Here is a 24651-nt window from a genome sequence, read left to right as displayed (position 1 = left end):
AAACATACAATAAATAACATTCAATAACAAATAAATAAATTTAAAAAATCATAAAAGCATAATTCTAGGAAACATATAAAGTGGACACATATAATGGTAACATAAATGTGTGTGGTGCGAACATGAATAAAATGCAATAAATATATAAAAACTGCAATGGATGTGTAAAAAATAAATACCATAAAATACATAAGTACCAAATTAATTTCCTGTACAGACATTATTTCAAGGTGTTTGTGGTGCCTGCTATCATTATTAATTGATAATTAGTTAGTTAGTAAGTTGTCCCGATATTGTATTTACCGATATACTTTGTAATAATTTTTCATTTGTTTATGGGTTTTTTATTGGTTTTACATTGCCACCTTGTGCGGTAGTAGGCACAGGCAAACAAGTTAATAAATTCATTTAGTGACCCTTTTTACATTTGTTTTGGAATCTAACTGTAGCAGTGTTTGTGCATAAGTACTAAATTGAATTAATTATCTGTACAGACATTATCGCATTGTGGTTGGGGTACTCGTTATCAATATTCATTGATAATTAGCAAGTTCTTCCGATTATTTACTCACTGATACATTTTGCAATAATTTTTCCTTTGTTCTCCGGTTTTCACCCTTAAGCTGCCCTCCAACACATATTTATTTCCATATTTTTTCTATTATTTTTTAGGTATCATTCATATTTTAAATACCTTAGAGCAGAGCTTTCCAAAGTGTGTGTCGGGACACTTTAGTGTGTCGCCTGCAGTGTGCCGGTGTGTCGCGCAAGCCCGGTGCACGTGACACACCGGCAAGTGGGAGCCAATGCAGCCGCCGGTGGAGCTCATCCCACTGGCGGCTGAGCAGTGAAATATCGCTGTGCTGTGTGCCGGAGACACACAGCAGGAAGATCAGCATGGCCGTGGTGGAGCTCACCTCACCACGGCCCGAAGAAGAAAAAGGTCACGTCGAAACGTGCAGGTGTTCCTCCTCCTTCCTGCCCATGCGGCCCCGGAAGAAAAATGTTGCTGGAGCTGCACGGGCAGAAAGGGGGAGGAGCGTCAGCCGCGTGCAGAAGAGGAGCAGCAGCATTGTTGCAGTGGGCGAGGAGGAGGCCCGATAGCAGGGTCCCCACCGCGGATCGGCCCGAGAAGATCAGGGCCGCTGCCGTCGCCGCGATCGGCCCGAGAAGATCAGGGCCGCTGTAGAGCCCATCCTGCAGCGACCCATGAAGAGGAGGCCCAGAGGTAAGAGGCTGAGGGCCCGTAGAGTGCGTGTATGAGGTGAGTTGAGCGATTGTGTGCGTGTATGAAGTGAGTTGAGAGATTGTGTGTGGGAGTGAGGACCTGAATGTTTGCAGAGACAGCATGTGAGAGAGCCTGTGTGTGTGTGTGTGTGAGAGAGACAGCATGTGACAGTGAGAGCCTGTGTGTATGAATGATTGTATGAGAGAGAGCATGTGACAGTGAGAGCCTGTGCTTGAGCAAGACAGCATGTGGGAGTGAGAGAGAGCCTGGGTGTGTGAGAGTCAGACAGCATGTGCAAGAGAGAAACTGTATGAATGATTGTATGAGTGAGAGCCTGTGTGTGTGTGAGAGAGAGAAAGCATGTGAGAATGAGAACTTGACTGAATGTTTGAGGGAAGAAGATAGATGGAGAGAAAAGAAATAGAAAAAAAGACAATATGAAAGGAATTGGCAAAAAAATAAGAAAGGGGAGGTGGAACAAAAAAGCCTGTGACCAACCAATTAGAAAACTAAGATCAGACAGCAAAGGTAAAAAAAAAGAAATAAATTACTTTTTACTGATTGGCACATGTAATCTTTGGTAATGTGCAAGAGTAGCACTTTCTCTATGCTGATTTCACAATGTACGAGATCAACATGGAGGAAGTGGAAACCCACGGGGCCCGCACAGAGGAGGTAGCATAATGGGCTTCAGTGCCAATAGCAGCAATCAGCGCCTCCCCAATAGCCATGTGGCATCAGTGACAGTGGCAGCAGAGGAATGAGAGAGGCTCCGAGGTTGCTGGCAAAAGAAAGAGAGGGGGTTTGCCTTTAGTGTGTGCCTGCCTGAGGGTGTGTCTGTGTATGAGAATGTATGGGTGTCTTCCTGGGGTTTGTATGTGTGAGAATAGGTGCTGGCCTGTGTGTGGTGTATGTGTGTGTGAGAATGAATTGGTGCCTGCCTGGGGGTCTGTGTGTGTGAGAATGAATGTGTGCATGCCTGGGGGATGGTGAGGGAGTGGTGTGAAAATGAATGGAAGCCTGCCTGGGGGTCAGTTTCAGTGTGTGAGAATGACTGGGAGCTTGCCTGGGTGTGTGTGTTTGTGTGTATGTGAGGGAGCCAGAGAGAGTGTGTATGAGAAAATCCAGGGGAGTAAGAGTTTGTGTGTGGGGGGTGTATGTGTGGAGGGAGAGAGAGAGTCTTAGAGCTTGAGAGTGTGTCAGTATCTGTGAGAGCGAGAGGTTATGGTGGGTATAAGAGCATGAATGTGTATGTATGTGACAGTGTATGTGTGAGAGAGAATGGAAATGTGAGTATGTGTGAGAGAGAGAGGATAACCTCCTAATCCTTGACAATATCAGGGTGACTGGAAATCAAGAGCTCCCACGTATGGACAGCAGGGGCTTTTTAAAAACCTTACTAGTTTTAATTATTGGGTGTATTTGATATATGTGCTGTTTTGAAATATTTTATTGGTGTTTGGGAAATTGTAAAAAATGTATATGATTTTAATGAATAGAAATTCTATTTATCAGTAGTTTTAAAATATTCTTTTATTAGTATGGTTTTACTATTATAACTGATGCTTTGTTTTTTGATTTTATTTGTTTTATGAGGAATGGTGGTTCTGTTTTTCCATTGTTAATACACAGAGTCTGGCTTCTGGGGTTTCCATTTCAGTTTTTGTTTAATTTGTGCTCCTTTATTTTGTATTCTGTATTTGGTGAGGGTCTGTCTCTGCTCTGTGTGTGTGTGACCATGATGAGAAATTCGCTAGCATAGGGATCTATAGCAATCTGGTTTGTTTTGTTTCCTCAGTAGGTGGTGTATTGGTATTCTAGGACCCAGTATAATATTTACCCTTGCTTTTTCACAGGTAGGGTTATTGTTGTTTGAGTCCTTGGTGTTATTACTGTTATGTTATGATGGGATTGCAGTATAAATTTTGAGTGTCTTTTTTGCGGGGTTTTGTGTTAGTTCACAATGGGGTAGATTTTCAAAAAGCGCGCCTTCGCGTACTTTTGTTGGCGCATCAGGCGCAAACAAAAGTACGCTGGATTTTAGTAGATACGCACGTAGCCGCGCGTATCCGCTAAAATCCTGGATTGGCGTGCACAAGGCTGCCGATTTCGTGTAGCCGGCGTGCACCGAGCCGCACAGCCTGCCGCCGTTCCCTCCGAGGCCGCTCCGAAATCGGAGCGGCCTCGGAGGGAACTCGCTTTCGCCCTCCCCTCACCTTCCCCTCCCTTCCTCTATCTAACCCACCCCCCCGGCCCTATCTAGACCCCCCCCTACCTTTGTCGGGGGATTTACGCCTCCCGGAGGGAGAAGTAAATCCCTGCGCGCCAGCGGGCCTCTAGCGCGCCAAGACGGGACCTGGGGGCGGTTCTGGAGGGCGCGGCCACGCCCCCGGACCGCCCCGGGCCAAAACCACGCCCCTGGGCCCGCCCCCGAAACGCTGCGTCCCGCCCCCAAAACGCCGCACCGATCCGACACGCCCCCCTCGAAAAACCCCGAGACTTACGCGAGTCCCGGGGCTCTGCGCGCACCGGTAGGCCTATGGAACATAGGCTCACCGGCGCGCAAGGCCCTGCTCGCGTAAATCCGGGCGGATTTACGCGAGCAGGGCTCTTAAAATCCACCCCAATGTGTCTGACAGTGAAAGGTGTTTGTGCTGCTGTTACTGTGAGGTGACACCAGAATTTGAAAATATCTTTTAGTATGATGAGCTGTAAGAGAAACATCCAAGCTCCATTGTTTGGGGGAATTTCAGTGGATGCACAGAATTACAGAACTGGAGGTGCAGGATTTATATTGACATTCTGTCCCTTCCTATAAATTTCAGACTTCACTCTCATAGCCATATAGAATTAGTTGAATGAGGCAATCAAATAATTATATAGTGTGAAACTGGCCAGCTTTTTAAAATTACGCAGAAGACCCTTTGGACTTTCTTATTAACACCAAATATTCAAAAGCTGTGTTCATCCCATCAAGCTCATATATCTCATTAAAGAGGTAAATTGAATAACACAATAACTTTGTTTTATTATTGTTACTCATAAATTATAACAATAACATTAATCTTGGAATATTATATATTTTTAATATAAATGAAAGGTTTTCACATTTTATTATGTATATATTTAAGGAAACATACATAAATTGTCAAAATACATTTTGTTCGTTTAACCTTTAACCTCTGGTTTGCTAGTAGACTGAATTACTGTGTCCCGAAATTATGTTTGTCTAAAAAGTGTGTCACCAGCATGAAAAGTTTGGAAAGCTCTGCCTTAGAGGATGACGAAGACATAAAATTAGTTAGTGCATGTAATAGCAAACAATTTCTTTGTATTATTTACAGTCACATAATCACACACCATAGTTTACATACTTGATCTGAATATATTCATTGCTGTTCCATCTATATTTTATTTATTTTATTATTTTTTTCTCCTTCTTTGCAATCTTCACTCACATAAGCATGGTGAGCATCTTGTTTTATATGTGGTTTTAGTTATTTATGTTACCATATACTATGTTTTATTTTTCATATATTTATTATTTTTTGTATTAGCTATACAGCTATATAGATGACATACACCTGTGTTGCAGTCTGATACTGCAGGCGAAGTAGTGGACCCTTGGGCCGGCCTACCTCGAGTAATAGGGTAGGCCGGGAGGCGGAGCCAGAGGCTCGAGGTGTTCACCCGGGAACCAGGAACCCCCCAGGAGGAGCCCGTAGGGTTCTGGCACCTTGGGACTTGGGCAATAGAGAGAGTCCAGTGACAGGGATGGCGATAATCCGGGATGAGAGCAAGGAAGTCCAAAGGTACTTGGTAGGTCGGATACTGAGGCAGGCGGAGGATGGTAAAAGTAAGAGCCGAGATCAGTGGCAGGCAGCAGGCTGAGCAAACAGGAACAGGCCAAGATCAGGGCAGGCGGCAGGCAAGCGTAGTAGGGAACAAACCAGGGTCAGAGGCAGGCAGCAGGCAAAGCGTAGTCAGGAACAGGCCAAGATCAGGGCAGGCGGCAGGCAAGCGTAGTCGGGAACAAACCAGGGTCAGAGGCAGGCAAGAGGCAAAGCGTAGTCAGGAACAAACCAGGGTCAGAGGCAGGCAGCAGGAAAAGCATAGTCAAGGCAATCCAAGGTCAGTGACAGGAACTCAGTGAAGACGATGCGCAACTCAGAACTACAAGGCAGTAGTGAACCTCGTTGCAAGGCGATGAGACGGCGTCCGGGCGCCGGTTAAATCGCCCTGGGTGCGTGACGTCATCATCACAGGCGGGGCTCGACTTCCGGGTGCTGGATGCACAAAGTGAGCGCACTCGCGCACGCGAGGCCACGGCGAAACAGGCAGGAAATGGCGGACGCCACGTGGAGCCATCGGCGTCTTGGGATCCTGGGGTCGCGGAGCGCGGCGTCTCCAGCCGCGAAGGTAGGCACTGGTCAGGCACAAGGGAGAGGAAGCGGTGCAGACCGCAACAACCTGTTCATTGTAGGAAAAGGCAATATTTTTTGCACAGTTATTGCATTCTTTATTTAATTATTGTATTTTATGGTATTTATTTTTTACACATCCATTGCAGTTTTTATATATTTATTGCATTTTATTCATGTTCGCACCACACACATTTATGTTACCATTATATGTGTCCACTTTATATGTTTCCTAGAATTATGCTTTTATGCTTTTTTAATTTATTTATTTGTTATTGAATATTTATTGTATGTTTTTAGCCCCTGATGCAGCCCTATTGAAAGAGGGCGAAACGCTGCCAGAGTCGGGCTCATTTGCACATTTTTGTCTCTATCCAATAAAGAAATCCAGATTGGACATTTGGCTGCTTATTCTGCATTTTTGCTCTCATGGCTTTGTTAAGCAGCCTTCCTTGCTGTTTTGTCAGTTAGTACAGACCTGGCCACAGGAGACCCTGGATATGCCTTCCCGCCTTGGCCCCTATTGGGCACAATCATTCACAAGATACAGCTACACAGGGGACTATTTCTTCTGGTGGCTCCGGATTGGCCAAGAAGACCGTGGTATGCAGACATGAGAAGACTGCTTGCAGAGAATCCCCTACCTCTGCCTCCTCACAGGGACCTGCTACAACAAGGTCCGATCCTCCACGAGGACCCAGCTCAATTCTCTCTTACGGTCTGGCCATTGAGAGGGCTCGCCTGAGAAAGAGCGGATACTCGGGGGCTCTAATCAACACCCTCCTCTGAGCACGCAAGTTCTCCACATCGTTAACGTACATAAGGATTTGGAGAGTATTTGAAACCTGGTGCGAAGACCACGACATCAAGCCACAACCATTTAAGGTTCCCATGATCCTAGAATTCTTACAGAACGGACTACAGAAGGGACTGTCCCTCAACTCCATCAAGGTACAGGTGGCCGCATTGTCATGCTACGGCTCCAAGAGCGAGGGCGACAGCATAGCTTCTCACCAGGACGTGTCGCGCTTCCTGAAAGGAGTTAAACACATTCGCCCACCACTAAAGTGGCTGGTACCTCTGTGGAATCTCGTTCTGGATTTCCTAGTGGGAACTGCCTTCAGACCCCTCCGAGGCCTGTCCCTCCGCCTGTTAACCTTAAAGACTGCGTTTTTGCTGGCAGTTTGTTCTGCCCGCCGCATCTCGGAACTACAAGTACTGTCCTGCCGTGAGCCGTTTCTCAGACTCACCCCGGGATCCATCCAGCTACGCACGGTTCCCTCGTTCCTCCCCAAAGTGGTCTCACACTTCCATCTTAACCAGACCATCTCGCTACTATCGGTGGATGACTTGAGGAACGCGGAAGAAGCCCGTAGTCTGCGCCACCTCAACATTTGCAGACTCCTCTCCAGATACCTGGAAATGTCGGAACCCGTCCGAAAGACGGACCACCTTTTCGTCCTTCACAGCGGGAAAAGACAAGGGGAAGCGGCCTCGCAGGCAAACGTAGCCCGCTGGATCAAGGAAGTTATCAAAGTGGCCTACGTGGAAGCAGGAAAGCCTCCACCTCTACAGGTCAAGGCCCATTCGACCATAGCCCAGGCAACTTCCTGGGCAGAAACCAAAATGATGTCACCTGCTGAGATCTGCAGGGCGGCGACATGGTCCTCCATCCATACCTTCTCCAGATTCTACCGTCTGGATGTTCAGGCTTGGGAGGACACGGCATTTGCAAGGGCAGTACTAAGTGGGTCACGGGCAGCCTCCCACCCGATTCGGGAGTAGCTTTTATACATCCCATTGGTCCTGAGTCCATCTGCTACACGCTAGGAAATGGAGAAATTTCTTACCTGATAATTTCGTTTTCCTTAATGGAGACAGATGGACTCGGCCTCCCACCTTTGGCTGCCGTTACGCATGGACTTTCAAAATGATTCAAGGGTAAGCCACGTTTCATTTACCTAGGGCATCCACGCTTCCCGGTTCAGTACACTGGCGGTCTCCAGCTATAGTTAATCAACCAGTTCAAGTTAATCAAGTTATAACGTTTAACCAAGTTATGAAGTTATGCAAGTTAATCACGTTAATTAAGTCAATCAATCAGTCAGTTACACATATATCCACAATGCTTTTTGAGGAGAATACTGAAGAGCTGCACTTCCTGCAGGGGTATATGTACTAGGGGCTGACGTCAGATTGAAATCTGATCCGTCTCCAACTGCTATCAGGAGTACACTATACCCATTGGTCCTGAGTGCATCTGTCTACACGCTAGGAAATCAAAATTATCAGGTAAGGAATTTCTCCAGTAGGTTCGCTTAGAACAAGCAATGATAGGGGCCCAGCCACTACAGGTGTTATTCTGGCAACCTAAAACTACCTGGGGATCTTTAGATTTCCTCCCGAGAGCACTGAAGACTACACTTACAATATGGTCTCAGCGGAGGGGTCAAATAGTGGGCTCTTTTTCCTATTTCCAATCAACACACCTATTCCCCAACATATGTTTCCCAGTGGTTATTCAGGCATGGGATAGGGGACTTTACTCATGGATGGGGCGAATTGCCATAGTGAAAATGAATATCCTACCCAGCTTTTTATACTTGTTTATCACTCTATCCGTGTAACTCAGCCCAGCTATACTACGCTCCTGGCAAAAGATTCTATTTGATTTCATTTGGGCAAGTGACCTCCGCGGATAACTCGCCGTTTACTTTATTGCCAAGGGACAGGGGAGGGCTTGGAGTGCCCAACCTAGAATGGTATTACGCAGCGGCCCAACTTATTACCATCCCTGATAGTCATAGGGTAACATCTGCGAAACAGTGGGTATCCTTTGCAGAGTAAATTACAGGACAGATGCCACTCTCCGCCATGATATGGCAACCACCACCACTTGGGTCAATACAGGTATCCTGCCTTTTTCCCTAGATACGATTATGGGTTAAATGGAAGAAACACATCATAGGGGACCGCCTGTATTTTTACTCCACTCATGTGTCGTACCTGGAAAACATCCCCGCAGGGCGCCATAATTTGACATTTCAGGGATGGCACGAAAGGGGTCTTATGAAGTTAGAGCATTTTTTAGGGGATGGCTGTGTGATGACCTGGCCCCAGCTCCAATGTGCTTATAAGCTGCCCTCTAGGAATTTCTTAGCAGGCTATCAGATATATCATTTCATGCATACCACTCCTGTGTTCTCTTCCCTGACTAAGGGAAAAACATTATTTGAACATTGCTGTGATGATATTGATAAGAAACGGGGGATAGTTTCCAAATTGGATGTACTATTGATGGGGGTTGAAACCCAACCATTCTCTCATACTCAGGTCTGGGAGAGGGACCTGGGTCCTGTCATCTCAGCTGAGGACTGGACACAGTTGTATCTAGCGGCAAGGAAGTGTTCTGTGTCTGCCACGCTGCAGGAGAAATGTTATAAAATGATCACCCAGTGGTATATAACTCCCCAACTCTTAGTGATTCCTGCTGGCGCCATTGTGGGTTGCCTGGAACCTCTCTCCATATGGGGTGGTCCTGCCCCCAGTACACTTTTTGTGGACACAAATTGCACAACGGTTGGAAAACATTCTGAAAATGCATAACCTGTTAGACACTGGTTTCATGTTAATTCATCTTTCCCATAAGGAAATGACTAAGCCACAAGCTCAATGTGTCAACAAGTTTTTATTGCCACACGGTTGGTTATAGCGAGTCACTGGAAACAGGCAAACACTCCTTCTCTCAAGCTCATTCAGCAAAAAGTCCATTACTTCTGTAAGATGGCAGCGATTACTGCGGAATTACACAACTCAACAGCACTATTCAAGGAGACATGGACTGGGAAAAAACAGTTGTTTCTTAGACATCTCATACCATGGAATGTTGCTTATTCATTTGATGGAGGACTATTTTGTTACACTGAATCCTTATCAGTTGTTTACACTGAGTTACGAATTAGCTTTCTTGGCACTGGTGAGCTCATGGCGTGGAGTAACTAACCCTGTTGAAAATGTTGAAAGACTCTGTTTCATGACCTAGCGGTGTTTTGTATATCTTTCAACTTAATAAAACTATAAATTAAAAAAATATATGTATTGGATCCAAAGCCCCATAGATGGACAGGACAGCCATAATAGAAGCCTGGCGGGCTATAAATCAACTGGGTCCTCATCCTTTCATCCTTGGTTTGAGAGGGCCGCTCTCGAATCTTCCGAACGCCTCCTAAGTCTCCTGCCGCCATTGCCAACTCTGTGCCATCTCGGTTGATCCACAATTCTCTGTGGTTATGATGAGGGCCCGGTGGCTACTGTACTGAGGCTCTAGTCGGCCTTTTCTAGAGCCTCCACTGCTGCGCTCAGCGTCTTGACTCTGTATGTCGTACCTTTCACCACAAACTGTAATACAAATGGAAAAGTCTATTTATACCTTATGTTTTCATTTCGCTTAAAGGAGATTGCCGCTCTCATTTCAAATCTCCTCCTAAGCGTGGAGGAAGCCAAGTCTTGAAAAATGGCAATGGAGTTGCCCTCCCACAGTCAGGTATTTTGCTTTTTAGCAGCGTCCATTACTGAGGACTTTTGGGCATAGCTGTGGAAGCAGATCACGATGTCTCGCGGTTTAGCGTCTGATCTAGGTCCTAGAGCTCTATGTGCTCTCTCCAGCTTTATGCAAGTGGTTTGTTCAGCCTCCTCTCCATTAGGTAAGTTTCCTCCCAGTTGTATAAAGTTGCAGATTTTCTCAGCCACCTCTGAGAAGTTGGAGTATGCAGGAGATTCAGGTACTCCCCTTATTCGCATATTGCACCTCCGTGTGCGGTTTTCAAGATCTTCAATCTTGTCCTGTAGTGTGGTGAATTCAGCTTCTAGATGTCCCTGCTGCAGATTTAGTTTTCAGCGCTGCTGCGTGGCTCTCGGGCCTAACATTGACTTCATCTACTCTCTGCCCCAGCGCTGCAAGATCCTCTCACAAATCTGAAATAGAAGCCAAAAGTTCTTTTTTGTGGTTCTTGAGGTCTGCCTGAAACTCCACAAACCACCCCCGAATCTCATCTCTCAGCTGTGTGACAAGCACGGGGTGCTCGAGTTCAAAATTACCACGGTGCCATCCACAGCGGCCTGCTCGGGCCTGTCGGTAGGAACGTCAGTCAGCTCCGGCGGTACTTTAGTAAAAGAAAACTGCTTTAAATCTGCAGATTTTCTTTTTGCCGCCATGGTTGCTGTTCCAGGAGCTTATGACCAATTTACCCTGCTAATCGCCGGTTTCCAAGCTTAATTTAAGTTGCAGAAATTAGATCTGGGAAGGAGAGCACGAGTTCATGCGACCATCTCTGTTGCCGGCGGAAGAGCCCCTCCCCCCTAAATAAATATTTATTTATTTTATTTGTAAAGTTTTCTATACCGGTGTTTGGATCAGGGACCGTCACATCGGTTTACAATAATACAATTATGAAAGGAATACAAGTACATTTATCAACATAATAATATTACAAATTTCATACAAGCCAAGTTAATTCTAAATTAAATTTATATTACAAGTTAAATAATATATAAAAGCATCTAAAATAAACAAAGTAAGTAAAATATCTAAAAGTAACCAATAAAACAAAAAAGACCAAGTGGAGCATTGCAGATTCATAGTTTAGGTGGGCAGGAGACATATAATGTCTAAATGTCTATTGTGATAAGCCCGAACCTTCCTTGAATGCCTGATTAAAGAGCCATGTTTTTAATTCATACCGTTTGCGCTGTCATTGAACGAGCCCTAATTAGCCTGGGTAATGGCAGATCCACATCCACCTAAGCCGCTGTGATCACATCTTTAATCCAAACTGCCACTGTGGTACGAGAAGCTGTTTCTCCCTTCTTCACTCTCATGAAGTACGAAGAGACGATCTGTTCTCCGCAAGGTCTCAGTAACCGTAAGTTAATGCAACAGATGTCTCCGCACATCCAAGGGATGCCACATCCACCGCTCCATCCAATGAGGGCAACAATAAGGACAGACTGAAAAATAAAAGTCAGATACCACCTTGGACATGAAGGACGGTACAGTCCTAACCTGTACTCTGTCCAGTGTAAGCACCAGAAAAGGGAAGCTACCAAAAAGAGGAAGAAATGTGGGGCCTGCCAAAAAGGTCAACACCAAGGTCAGGTCCTAAAGCATACAAGTGACCACAGTGGCGGCTGAATAGGCTGAAGACCCTTAAAAAATCTAGACACCTCTGGATGCGAAGAAAAAAGGTCTCCCATGACCTCAACCCCTATACCAGGCCCAAGCGGCCACTTCTAACTTCAGCGTACTTAGCACCAGCCCGTTAGTCAAACCTTCCTGCTGAAATACCAAAATCAAAGAAATCACCGCTGTGGTGGGAACAGAGAACCATTCCCAAAGAACCTCCAAAGACACACATACACCAAGGATATAGAAAATCCTTTTTGCCCCCCATCTTGCAACATAGCGCTGACTACAGACATGGAATGACCCCGCTTCAATCATTTAGACCTCTCAGGGATCACCCGTAAGACGACATCGATCTGGATTCTCATGGAGAATCAGCTCTTGTTGCAGAAAGTCCCTGCGCAACAATAGTTGCAACAGGCTGTGGTCGACCAGCTACTGAAGATCTATATATCACGGCCCCCTTGGCCAGTCCGAGGCCGCCAGAACAGCTAAGCCTGGGAGATGGCCTGTCTCCTGTAGCAATCTATCAATCAGGGGCCACGGAAAACACACATTGCATCTGGTCCCGCGACTCACTTTGACCAAGAAATCAAGCTCGAATGCCCGAGAGTCCCATCTATGATTGTAAAAGTGAGACATCTTCACCTTCTCGCGGTACACTATCAGATCCAAAAAAGGGCCAACCGCATTGGGAAAGAATGAGCTGAAAGGCCTAGTTTGCCAGTCCCATGTGCCCCAGGTCAATGACATTATGACTGTGACAATCCACCTGAACATTGTCAACTCCCACTAGGTGAGATGTCGACTACGCTCAGAGATGCTGTATCCCCCATGCCAGGAACACATCCACTTACAGAGAACCTGCTGATTCAGGGATCCCCCTTTATGAGGTAAATATAAACCACCGCAGTAGCGTTGTCTGACCTGACCTCACAGGTTTCTTGTTCAACTGGATTGCAAACGTCAGCAATACTAACCGAAACACTCAAGCCTCAAATTGATTAATGGACCAACGCATCTCCTCTGGGGACCACTGCCCCTGCACCACCAATTCCTGCAATGAACTCCTCAGCCTTGAAAACTTGCATCTGTGGGGACCACTATTCAATCAGAAATCTCCAGATCCATTTCCACAGTGAGAAGATCTCTCTGTAACCACCAGCGTAACTCCTCCTTCACCACTAATAGGTGCATCAGTGGTCGCATGTGAACTCTGGCCCATGTCACTAACTCCAAGGCAGCAGCATGGAACCTAACGTCTGCAAGTAAGCCCACAGAGACAACCGATCCATCAGTCACAGAACTCATATCCGTGTCCAATGCTTTTCAATACGCTGCTCCGGAAGGAATACCTTGCCCTGAAATGTGATGAACCCGGCACCTACGTAGCCTAGCATCTGAAGATTTAAGCTGCTCTTGGCCAGATTGACAACTCATCTGAGTTCTTAACAACTGAACCATTCTGTGAGACCCGGCATGGTTATCCAATGCTTACTTGGCTCTAATTAATCAGCCGTCCAGATAAGGATGAATTAGGATGCCCTCCTTGATAAACACATGCACTATCACCATTCCCTTGGGAAAAAAAGGATTCTGGGTGATGTAGCCAAGCTGAACAGTAAGGCCTGTAGGAGAAATTACTACTTACCTGATAATTTTGTTTTCCTTAGTGCAGACAGCTGGACTCAGGATCAGTGAGTTATGCTTCCCTACCAGCAGATGGAGACAGAGCAAGCTGATGTCACAGTGTATAAACCTCTGCAGTGACATAAGCCCGCCAGTATTCTCTTCAAAAGCAACTGTTGACAGACTAGCAAAAAACTTGATTAAAAACAGTCCAGCATTACTGTACTCAAGCAACAAGAACACTGAACTCAAGCAAGGAATGTATGTACCCCAATCTAGGGACTGTATGAACTCTTACCAGTAATCCCCTGGAACACATAGCTCCGCAGGAGGCCCATTGACACAATCATTCAGCAGCCAAGGGTGGGAAGCTGAGTCCATCTGTCTCATTAAGAAAAACAATTTCTCCTTTCCTCACGTGTAGACAGATGGACTCAGGACCAGTGGGATGTACCAAAGCTATTCCCAAAGAGGGTGGTAGGCTGCCCACGGTCCAGTCAACACTGCAGGTGCAAAGGCTGCATCCTCGACTCAACTCGGACGCCTCACCCTTTCTATAACTAACAGCCTCTTACCTAAATTTGGATTCCCCAGCAATAATACTTGGAGATTTCAACTTACATGTCGACGACCCCTCTCTTTCTACCAACGGCCAAACACTCCTTACTGCCATGTCAGCCTTGGGCTTCAAGCAGATTATCAAGAAACCCATCCATAGAGCAGGTCATACCTTAGACCTCATCTTCATTAACTCGGGCATCTCTAACTCAACACAACCGGTCTGCGAACCAGTACCCTGGTCAGACCACGCCCTAATCTCGACCACCATCTCACTGGCACAAAGAAACAGCAATCACGCCCATCAACAACAATTCACTTACAGGAAATCATGCGCCTCCGATGACCTCCACAATCACCTAGTCTTAGAACTCCCCCTCATAGACGTTTCCAATCCGAATTCAGCCCTTCATTCATGGCTTAATATAACAGAAGCGGCAGCAAACAAACTCTGTCCTCTGACAACTAAAAAACTCAAACACAACCATCCTAAAAGATAACCTTGGTTTAATGAAGAACTTCAAAATCTAAAACTCTCCCTTAGATGGAATGAAAGCAAATTTATTTATAACTTATTTATTTATTTATTTATAACTTTTATATACCGACATTCAAATGAATATCACATCGGTTCACATACAACTGGGGAGTCAAAAACTAAAAGAGAGGAAGGAAGAGTAATAAAGTTACAATTAACAGGGAATCATAAGGAACTGGGAGAGAGGGTGGAATGGTCTAAGGGGCCAAGACAAAGTGTTAGCAGGAAGCATAGAGGAACAAAAAACTTAAGACTTTGTTGCGATAGCAAACTATATTACATAATATATTTACACAACTGTACGACAGTTAAAGGCATTAGCTGTTGCAGCAAATTGAAGTGCCAATGAAGCATAGTTGGGGTTTACCAGAGATGGCTATAGGTGAGTTAAGTAGTGTGAGGGATAAATAGTTGAGGTTATGGAACTGGAGTAATGGAGAACTGGAGAAAGGAGACTGGGAGGTCAGAAGGGACAAGGAAGGGATTAAGAGTATGCTTGATTGAATAACCAAGTTTTTAACTTTTTTTTAAAGGTGTTTGGGCAGTGTTCCAGGCGTAGGTCTGGTGGCAACGAGTTCCATAGTGTAGGACCTGCGATGGAGAAAGCTCGTTCTCGGGTGGAGGTGAGCTGGGCAGATTTGTGAGAGTGGGCAGTTATAGTTCCTAGGTAGGCAGATCTGGTGGGCCTGTTGGGGATATGAAACTGGAGGGCGTCATTGAGCCAGTGAATCTCATTATTGTGTAGGGTTTTGTGGATGAGGGTTAGGCTTTTATGGAGGATTCTAGCTGAGATAGGGAGCCAGTGGAGATCCCTGAGGATTGGAGTGATATGGTCAGATCTCCGGGAATTGGTAAGAATTCTGGCTGCTGCATTTTGCAGCATCTGCAGTGGTCTGGTGGTGGACGCCGGCAATCCTAGAAGTAAGGTATTACAGCAATCAATTTTCGAAAATAGAGTAGTTTGGAGGACAGTTCGTTATGGTGTAAGAGGGGTCTTAATTTTTTCAGGATGTGTAATTTGTAAAAGCAGTCTCTTGTAATGTTGGTTATGTGTTTTTGGAGATTGAGGTGGTCGTCCAGGGTGACCCCAAGGTCTCTGACATGTTGTGAGAAGGGGTGAGTCGGGGGCAGCGATGTGGGAAGGTGGCGGGCTGGAGCAATGTAGAGTAGTTCAGTTTTTGAGGAATTTAGGGTGAGATTAAGGTTGGTGAGAAGGCAGTTGATTGAGGATAGGCATTTGTCCCATTGTTTTAAGGCATTTGTAACAGAATCAGTGATGGGAAGAAGTATCTGGACATCGTCCGCATATACATAGTGTGTGAGTCCAAGATCTGCAAGTAATTGGCATAGGGGTAATACATAAATATTGAAGAGGGTAGGGGAGAGGGAAGAGCCTTGGGGGACACCATGAGATAACTTGACTGAGTTAGATTCGTGATTGCCTATTTTGATTTTGTAGAAGCGGTTATCTAAGAAGGAGGATAACCAGTTAAGGGCTGAGTCCGCAATACCGATATCTGAGAGGCGATCGATAAGGAGATTGTGGATGACAGTATCGAAAGCCGCAGAGATGTCTAGCAGGGCCAGGATATAAGATTGGCCCTTATCTAACCCTTTGAGAATTGTATCGGTAAGAGATATTAGTAAGGTTTCAGTGTTAAAGAATTTTCGGAATCCGAATTGGGAGGGGAAGAGCAGGTTGTGAGTATCGAGATGTTCTATGATCTGAGTGTTAACTACCCTTTCCATGAGTTTAGCTAGGAATGAGAGGCTGGATATCGGACGGTAATTGGCCGGTACAGCAGGGGTCCAGATTAGGTTTCTTTAGAATGGGTTTGAGGGTGGCTTGTTTAAGTTCATCGGGGACCTTACCAAGGGAGAGGGATCGGTTGGTTAATAATATCGGAGATATGTTTGGCTATTGCATCTGGGATAGCAAGGAGCAGTTTTGTAGGGATGGAATCTTCGGGGTGGAGTGAAGGTTTCATTTTCTTCAGGAGACTAGTTACCTCTGAGGCCGAGGTGAGTTCGAATGAAGTGAGAGAGTTGCCGGATGATTTTTGGGTGGATAGGGGGGGTGGGGGGGTTGTGGGGAATTTCGAGATAATATTGGTGATTTTGGTGTGGAAAAAGTTAGCTAACTCCATACACTTGTTTTTGGCATCAGAATCTGAGATAGGGGGGGTGTGGAATTGGTGAGAGAGGATACATACTTAAAGAGGGCTTTGGCATCGTATTGGTAGTTGTGGATTTTCTGAGCATAATAGTCTCTTTTTGTTTTGGATATGGAGGTTCTGTAGGTGTGGAGGGTGTGTTTGTAGGAAGCCTGGAGAGCAGAGGAGGGGTTCTTACGCCATTTCTTTTCCTAGGCCCGTAGTAGCAGTTTAAGGGCTTTAAGTTCGGGGGTGAACCAGGGTTTTTTTTGGATTTGAGGGTGTTATTTCTTTGGTAATAGTGGGGCAATTTTCGTCGGCGATTTGTTTGGTAATGTTCTTCCAGGAGCTGTAGGCCATGTTCTCATTAGTGAGATCTAGGTTCTGTAGGCGCAAAGCACCTACAGCGCAAAGCACCTACAGCGTCCTCCCTCTCCGCCTACAAACTTGCCCTCCACCGCTACAAAAGCTTCATGTTAAAAACAAAAAGAGACTTCTACGCTCATAAGATCCATCACATGATTTTTGACGCTAAAGCCCTGTTCGCCTACGTCTCCAACTCAAATCCAAGTACCGGACATACCGCTTAACAAAGCCCAAGAAAAAGCAGAGGAGCTGCCCCTCTTCTTCAGCAACAAAATCACTAACCTTCTAATAAAGATGACGCCCAATACTAGGGGTGTACATTCGGATTGACCGCATTAGTAAAACGCTACTCATATTTTTTTTTAACTTAAAAAATTGATTCGACATAAACGATCGGATTTCCCACATATCCAACATAGATATGTTGGATATGTGGGAAATCGCGATTGTTGAGCCAAAATAAAAATATAAACCCCCTCACCCTCCTTAATCCCCCCCCCCCGACTTACCACAACTCCCTGGTGATGGAGCGAGGACGCCATTTCTGCAATCCTTGGCGAGAAGCATGTGACGTCGGCGGCACGTCGAGTGACGCCGGCGTCACGTGATTCCCGGCGAGTTCGCGCCGGACGGCTCGTTCGGCCCAAAAAGAACTTTTGGCCAGCTTGGGGGGGCCTCCTGACCCCCGCCGGGAATCACGTGACGCCGGCGTCACTCGACAGTGACGTCGGCGCCACGTGATTCCTGGCGAGTTCGCGCCGGACGGCTCGTTCGGCCCAAAAAGAACTTTTGGCCAGCTTGGGGGGGCCTCCTGACCCCCCCAAGCTGGCCAAAAGTTCTTTTTGGGCCGAACGAGCCGTCCGGCGCGAACTCGCCGGGAATCACGTGACGCCGGCGTCACTCGACGTGCCGCCGACGTCACATGCTTCTCGCCAAGGATTGCAGAAATGACGTCCTCACTCCTCGCTCGATCACCAGGGAGTTGTGGTAAGTCTGGGGGGGGGATTAAGGAGGGTGAGGGGGTTTAAATTTTTTTTTTGCACATATGTACATATACCCAACTCATTGGATTTTTTTTATGTCCATATTGGCCGCAAGTGGGACCCCCTTTCGGACATAAGAAATATGAACATAAAATTTTGCTCTGCACATCCCTGCCCAATACCTCTTCCCCTTACAGTACCTATCTACACCCTAACAAAAACATCTCTCTCAACTCGTTCGAACCTATCACAACTTCAGAGATCCTAAGAGTACTGAAAAAAATGAAACCCTCGTCTCACCCTTTTGACCATATCCCGACCAAACTACTTCTTCTTATTCCAGACACCATCTCCAAAGCCCTGGCAGACATTATCAACTGCTCCTTATCCCAAGGAATCTATCCAGATGACCTTAAAATGGCTTCCATCAAACCGCTCCTGAAAAAACCAAACCTAGATCCAGAAGACCCCACCAACTTTCGCCCAATCTCCAACCTCCCTTTCATTGCCAAGGTCATGGAAAAACTAGTTAACACCAAATTATCAGACTACCTTGAGGATCACAAAATTCTTTTCCCCTCTCAATATGGCTTCAGGAAATCATTAAGCACCGAATCACTTCTTATTTCCTTGACAGATTACCTCATCATGGCCTTGACAAAGGCCAGGCCTATCTATTGATCCTCTTGGACCTCTCAGCCGCCTTTGACACTGTCAACCATGCATTGCTCCTTAACCAACTATCGAACATCGGCATAACAGGCACCGCATTGGCCTGGTTCAATACTTTCTTGAAAAGCAGAGGCTACAAGGTCAAAATACACAACAAAGAATCTAAGCGCTACCCTTCATCTCTAGGAGTCCCGCAAGGCTCATCCCTCTCACCTACTCTCTTTAACATCTACCTTCTCCCTCGCTGCCAATTACTAACCAACCTGAACCTAAAATACTATCTTTACGCCGACGATGTCCAGATTGTGATCCCCATCAAAGAATCCATCAAAACAAAACCCTAGATCTATGGGAAACATGCCTTCGAGAAATCAAGTCCCTCCTCTCCAGTCTGAATTTAATCCTAAATTCCTCAAAAACGGAACTCCTTCTCATATCCACGGAGAACGGCTACATCCCCACAAATCTTTCAGCAAACTTACAAACAGCCCAAGTGAGAGATCTGGGAGCGATCATTGATAATCGGCTAAACCTAAAAGCTTTTACAAACCAAACCACCAAGGACTGCTTTCATAAACTGCATGTCCTAAAAAGAATAAAACCACTGTTCCACAACCATGACTACAGGACAATCTTATAAGCATTAATCTTCTCTAAGTTAGACTATTGCAACTCTTTATTATTAGGTCTCCCATCATCGCATACTAAACCTCTTCAGATGGTGCAAAACACGGCAGCCTGAATACTGACAAATACATGGAGAAGAGATCACATCTCCCCAATCCTCAAAGACCTACACTGGCTGCCGATTCATTATAGAATATTATACAAGTCCATCACCACAATATACAAAGCTAACCAACAAATCGCTCCGCTCAACTTACAAATCCCTTTCAAAAAACACACATCCTCCAGACCCATAAGAGAGTACTACAAGGAATCTCTTCAGGTACCTCATTCCAAAACCTCCCTTCATATAATCTTCAGAGACAGGGCTTTCTCCACAGCAGGACCTCCTCTTTGGAACTCCATCCCACCGGAGCTACGGCAGGAACCTTGCCTCCCAACATTCAGGAAAAGACTCAAAACGTGGCTATTCAAAAAAGCCTTCCCAGACTCGGATTAAATCATAATTCACCTCTAACCATCTTCCAATCACTACCCATACGCAGAAAACCATTACTTCCTATCACTACCCTTACGTAAAAAACTACAATAAATTCAAATGGGCAAGACCTAATAAATACCATAATCTTTGTAAATGTACCTCGTCAAATTTCGGTTAATATATTATGTTAAATTTCCTATCATTTTTTCTCTGCTCCGAGTTGTACTTATCCCTGTTTTATTGTAACTGTAACTGTTTTTTGTTCAGCACCTGTTATTTATTTCGTTCACTATACCTTTTATCACTCCCCTGTCTATTGTAAACCGGCATGGTGTGATACTCTCACGAATGCCGGTATAGAAAAAACTAAAATAAATAAATAAATAAAATAAATAAAATTCTCCTGGGCACATCCAGACAGCAAAACATGGAAAACGTATGTAAGGAGGATCACGTCGCAGCTCTGCAAATGTCGTCAGGAGACAACAATCTAACCTCTGCCCATGACACTCCCTGAGTCCTAGTGGAATGAGCCTTAATCTGAGTTGACAACGGCTTTCCAGCATCTACATATGCGGCCGTGACTGTGTCTTTAATCCAGCGAGCTATAGTAGCCTGCAAGGGACGTAGGAGGCTATACTCATAAGAACATAAGAAATGCCATACTGGGTCAGACCAAAGGTCCATCAAGCCTAGTATCCTGTTTCCAACAGTGGCCAATCCAAGTCACATGTACTGGCAAGTTCCCAAACATTAGACAGATTGCTTATTAATTACCGTAATAGCAGTTTATGAAATTAACGTCTAAGAACTTATCCAAACCTTTTTTAAACTCAGTAACACTAACTGCTGAAATCACATCCCCTGGCAATGACTTCCAGAGCTTAACTATGCGCTGAGTGAAAAAGAATTTTCTTTGATTTGTTTTAAATGAGCTACTTGCTAACTTCATGGAGTGTCCCCTGGTCCTTCTATTGTCAGCGAGTAAATAACCGATTTACATCAACTTGATCAAGTCCTTTCATGATTTTGTAGACCTATCATATACCCCCTGAGTCGTCTCTTCTCCAAACTGAACAACCCTAACTTCTTTATGTTAGGAAGTGCTAGGAGAGCGGTTCCACTTTCCAGGGGATTGTGTGTTCTTGGACCACGGCTCAACCCCAGAGGAACTCTGAAGAGGTGCAGAGGCAGGCGAGGTATGCCCAAGCATGGGCTGGACAGGAGTGAGGCTGGAGTGAAGACAGACGATGGAATCCGGAGCAGGGACGAGGCTAGAGCGAAGACAAGGATGACTGAAGGTACTGACCCTCCACCAGACCTGCACGCTTCAGGAAGACCCACAATGCAATGGTGGTCTTTTGAACAGTCCTCCGCCGGTTCCAAGCCCTTTTGGACCTGAAGCTGGGTAACGGCAAGAAGTGGCAGGCCGGATGGAGGCCAGCGATAAACGAAGACCGGAACATAGAGATTCAGTAGAAGACTGAGGTGAAGACGTGGGTACTTGGACGAAGACTCAGGAGCGAGGACATTTGGACGAAGACAAGGAACAAGGCTCTGAAGACACGGAGTCAGGAGCGAGGTTCTGAAGACAAGGAGTCAGGATCAAGAGCTGGGTTCAGACTGCGACGCAGTGCGCCCTACACAGCCCACCCGCGGGGCTGGTCGCGGACGACGCTGGAACTGACGTAGACACTAGACGAGATAGTGGAATACCTGAGAAGAGCATGTTGCAGAAACTGTACAGGCCTGCACCGGGGCGCGCCCTACACAGCCATCAGTGGCTGGTCGCAGACCGGGTTCTGGCAGAATCTTTAGCATGGACGGAGCAGGCACAAGGATTCAAGCGGAAGTCTCTCGGAGGCTTGTGCTGCGGTAGTGAGGAAGGCAATGTGCCACGAGGCGCCCTACTCAGCCCGCCCGTGGGGCTGGCGGCGGACCACAACATGGCATGCCATGTTGTGGTCCGTGACGAGGAACCAGGGGGTTCAGGACATCTGGACTGGATCACGGACATCAGGAACGGAGGACAGACATCTGGACTGGAACACGGATTTCAGGAACTGGAAGACGGACATCAAGACTAACCGTGGACTTTAGGAGCGGAAGATGGACATCGAGACTGGGACAAGGACATCAGGACAAGACAAGGAGCTCCCACGAAGAACAAGGAACACAGGACCTTGAAGAAGCGACGGAACAGCGAAGACTCCTGGAGCGAAGGACTGGAAGATCCCAAGAGCGTCTGACTCCTTGCGAAGGCAAAGCTGGACTGTCAAAGGGCCCCTTTTATAGGGCTGAAGAGGACTACACCCGGGGAGGAGCTTGCAGGGGGCCACACCTGGCTGGCCCCATAAGAACGGAGGAGAGGTGCGCGCCTGCATCTAGGAAGAAGCTGGAGAAGAGCAGGACCGTAGGTGGTGGCATCCCCAGCCCTGTGAAAGGCCCAGCGAGCAAGGCAGGCAGTGGGAGCAGCCCTGCCGTGAAGCTGGAGGAAAGGCAGGCTGCAGGAGTGGCTCCATGCTGCAAAGAGGAAGCTGGAAAAGCAGGAAGGCTGCAGGCACAGGCAGGGACGGCTTCCCTGCCTGGTAAGGACCCCGGGCAGCAGCAAGGATGGCTTCCTACCGTCCAAGGACCCCAGGAACGGTAGCAGCGATCCAAGTCGTGAGGGAGAGAACAGAAGCGGTAGCGGCAGTCCCAACTGCGTGGGAAGGCCCAACTGGCCGTGAAAGGTAGCCATTCCTTGCCCCATATCATTTTGGTTGCCCTTCTCTGCACATTCTACAGAGCAGTATGTCCTTTTTGAGATGCGGTGACCAGAACTGCACACAGTATTCAAGGGGCAGTCTTACCACGGTGTGATACAGAGGGATTATGATATCTTCCATTTTATTTTCCATTCCCTTCCTAATAATTCCTAACACTGCTTGCTTTTTTGATCGTCACAGCACATTGGGCCGGTAGTTTCAATGTATTATCCACTCTGACACCTAGATCTCTTTCCTGGGTGGTAACTCCTAAGGTAAAACCTAACATTGTGTAATTACAGGAAGGGTTATTTTTCCCTATATGCATCACTTTGCTCTTGTCCATGTTAAATTTCATCTGCCATTTGGAAGCCCAATCTTCCAGTCTCGCAAGGTTCTCCTGCAATTCATCACAATCCACTTGAGATTTAACTACTCTGCATAATTTTGTGTCATCCACAAATTTGATCACCTCACCCGTCGTACCCCTTTCCGGATCATTTATAAATATGTTAAAAAGCACAGGTCCAAGTACAGATCCCTGAGACACTCCACTGTTTACCTTTTTCCACTGTGAAAACTGACCATTTAATCCTACTCTCTGCTTCCTGTCTTTTAACCAACTTGCAATCCACAAAAGGACATCGCCTCCTATCCCATGACTTTTTAGTTTTCTTAGAAGCTTCTCATACAGGACATTGTGGAACACTTTCTGGAAATCCAAATACACCACATCGACCGGTTCACCTTTGTCCACAAGTTAATTCACCCCCTTCCAGGGTTGCTGCCATCAAACTGAGCACCTGTAGATAGGACCACACTGTCAGACATACAGTGCTCACCCAGTGATGCACTTGTGACATCAATTTCTGAATCCAAACTTCTGGCAGGAAAACTTTGCCTTGCATCGTGTCAAACCAAACACCCAGATACTCCAATGGCTGAGATGGCTGAAGACTGCTCTTGGCCAGGTTCACCACCCAACTGAACTACTGTAACAAGGAGATAACCCTGCAGGTCAGCAAGTGGCTCTCTTCCAGAGACCTGGCTCGAATCAGCTGGTTGTCCAAACACAGGTGTACCAGGATCCCATCTGTTCTCAAGTCTGCCACTACTACCACCATAACCTTGGAAAACATCCAGGGGTGGTGGCTAGTGAAAAAGGCAACGCCCAAAACTGATAACAGCGTCCCAACACTGCAAAATGCAGAAAACGCTGGTGCTCTTCAAATGGATGGGAATATGAAAGTAGGCCTCGGACAGATCCGGGGATTTCAGAAATTCCCCCGACTGCACAGCCATTATCACTGAGCCTATGGTTTCCATGCAAAAATGAGTCACCCTCAAATGATGATTGACACTTGAGATCCAGGATGGGACGAAAGGAGCTCGCCTTCTTAGGCACAACAAAATAAATGGAATATCGCCCCATACTTTCTTGAGACGTAGACACTGGAACAACAGCCCTCAGCCAAAGGAGCCTTAGAAGCTTAGATTCCACTGCCTGCTTCTTCTGTGGGGAGTGGTAGGGAGACACCATGAACATGTCCCGATGAATACTGCGAAATTCCAGTGTATATCTTTCTCGTCTCACCTCCAGGTCCTACTGATCCGATCTGATCTCGACCCACCTCTGATAAAAGAGAGATTGGCTTCCCTCTAGCTTTATTCCTGAAGGTAAGTTGGCAAACCATCAATGGGAAGCTCTGGAGGATGCGCCACCCGAGCCCACTCCTCTCTTGGGCTCTCTAGGATGAAAGAACTGAGATCTACCGAAAGGCTGAGTCCTCTGAAAATGCTTGGAGACGCCCCTCATACCAGAGGCATTGCAACTGCTTCTTACCCTCCAGCAACCGAGGGCCTGGAGATTCGCCCCACTTACTGGCCAATTTCTCCAACTCCCTCCCAAAGAAGAGCGAGCCTCTAAAAGGCATTTTCGTAAGGTTAGCTTTGGGGGCTGCATTTGCTGACCAATTTCGCAAAAATACTTGACGCCTGGCCACCACCGCTGGACCTACTCCTCTGGCCGAGGTACGGACCAATTCACAGCCCGCATCTGCTAAAAAG

The 24651-nt window shown here is 46.4% G+C and overlaps 1 pseudogene; it reads right to left on the bottom strand.

The window, feature by feature from the left end:
• LOC115083663 overlaps positions 1-24651 on the bottom strand; it is a 167374-nt pseudogene that overhangs the window by 9380 nt on the left and 133343 nt on the right.

This window comes from Rhinatrema bivittatum, chromosome 2, assembly GCF_901001135.1.
Source record: "Rhinatrema bivittatum chromosome 2, aRhiBiv1.1, whole genome shotgun sequence".
Classification (NCBI taxonomy): Eukaryota; Metazoa; Chordata; class Amphibia; order Gymnophiona; family Rhinatrematidae; genus Rhinatrema; species Rhinatrema bivittatum.
The sequence above is the reverse complement of the archived record's forward strand: the minus strand, read 5'-3'. Positions and strand labels throughout refer to the sequence as shown.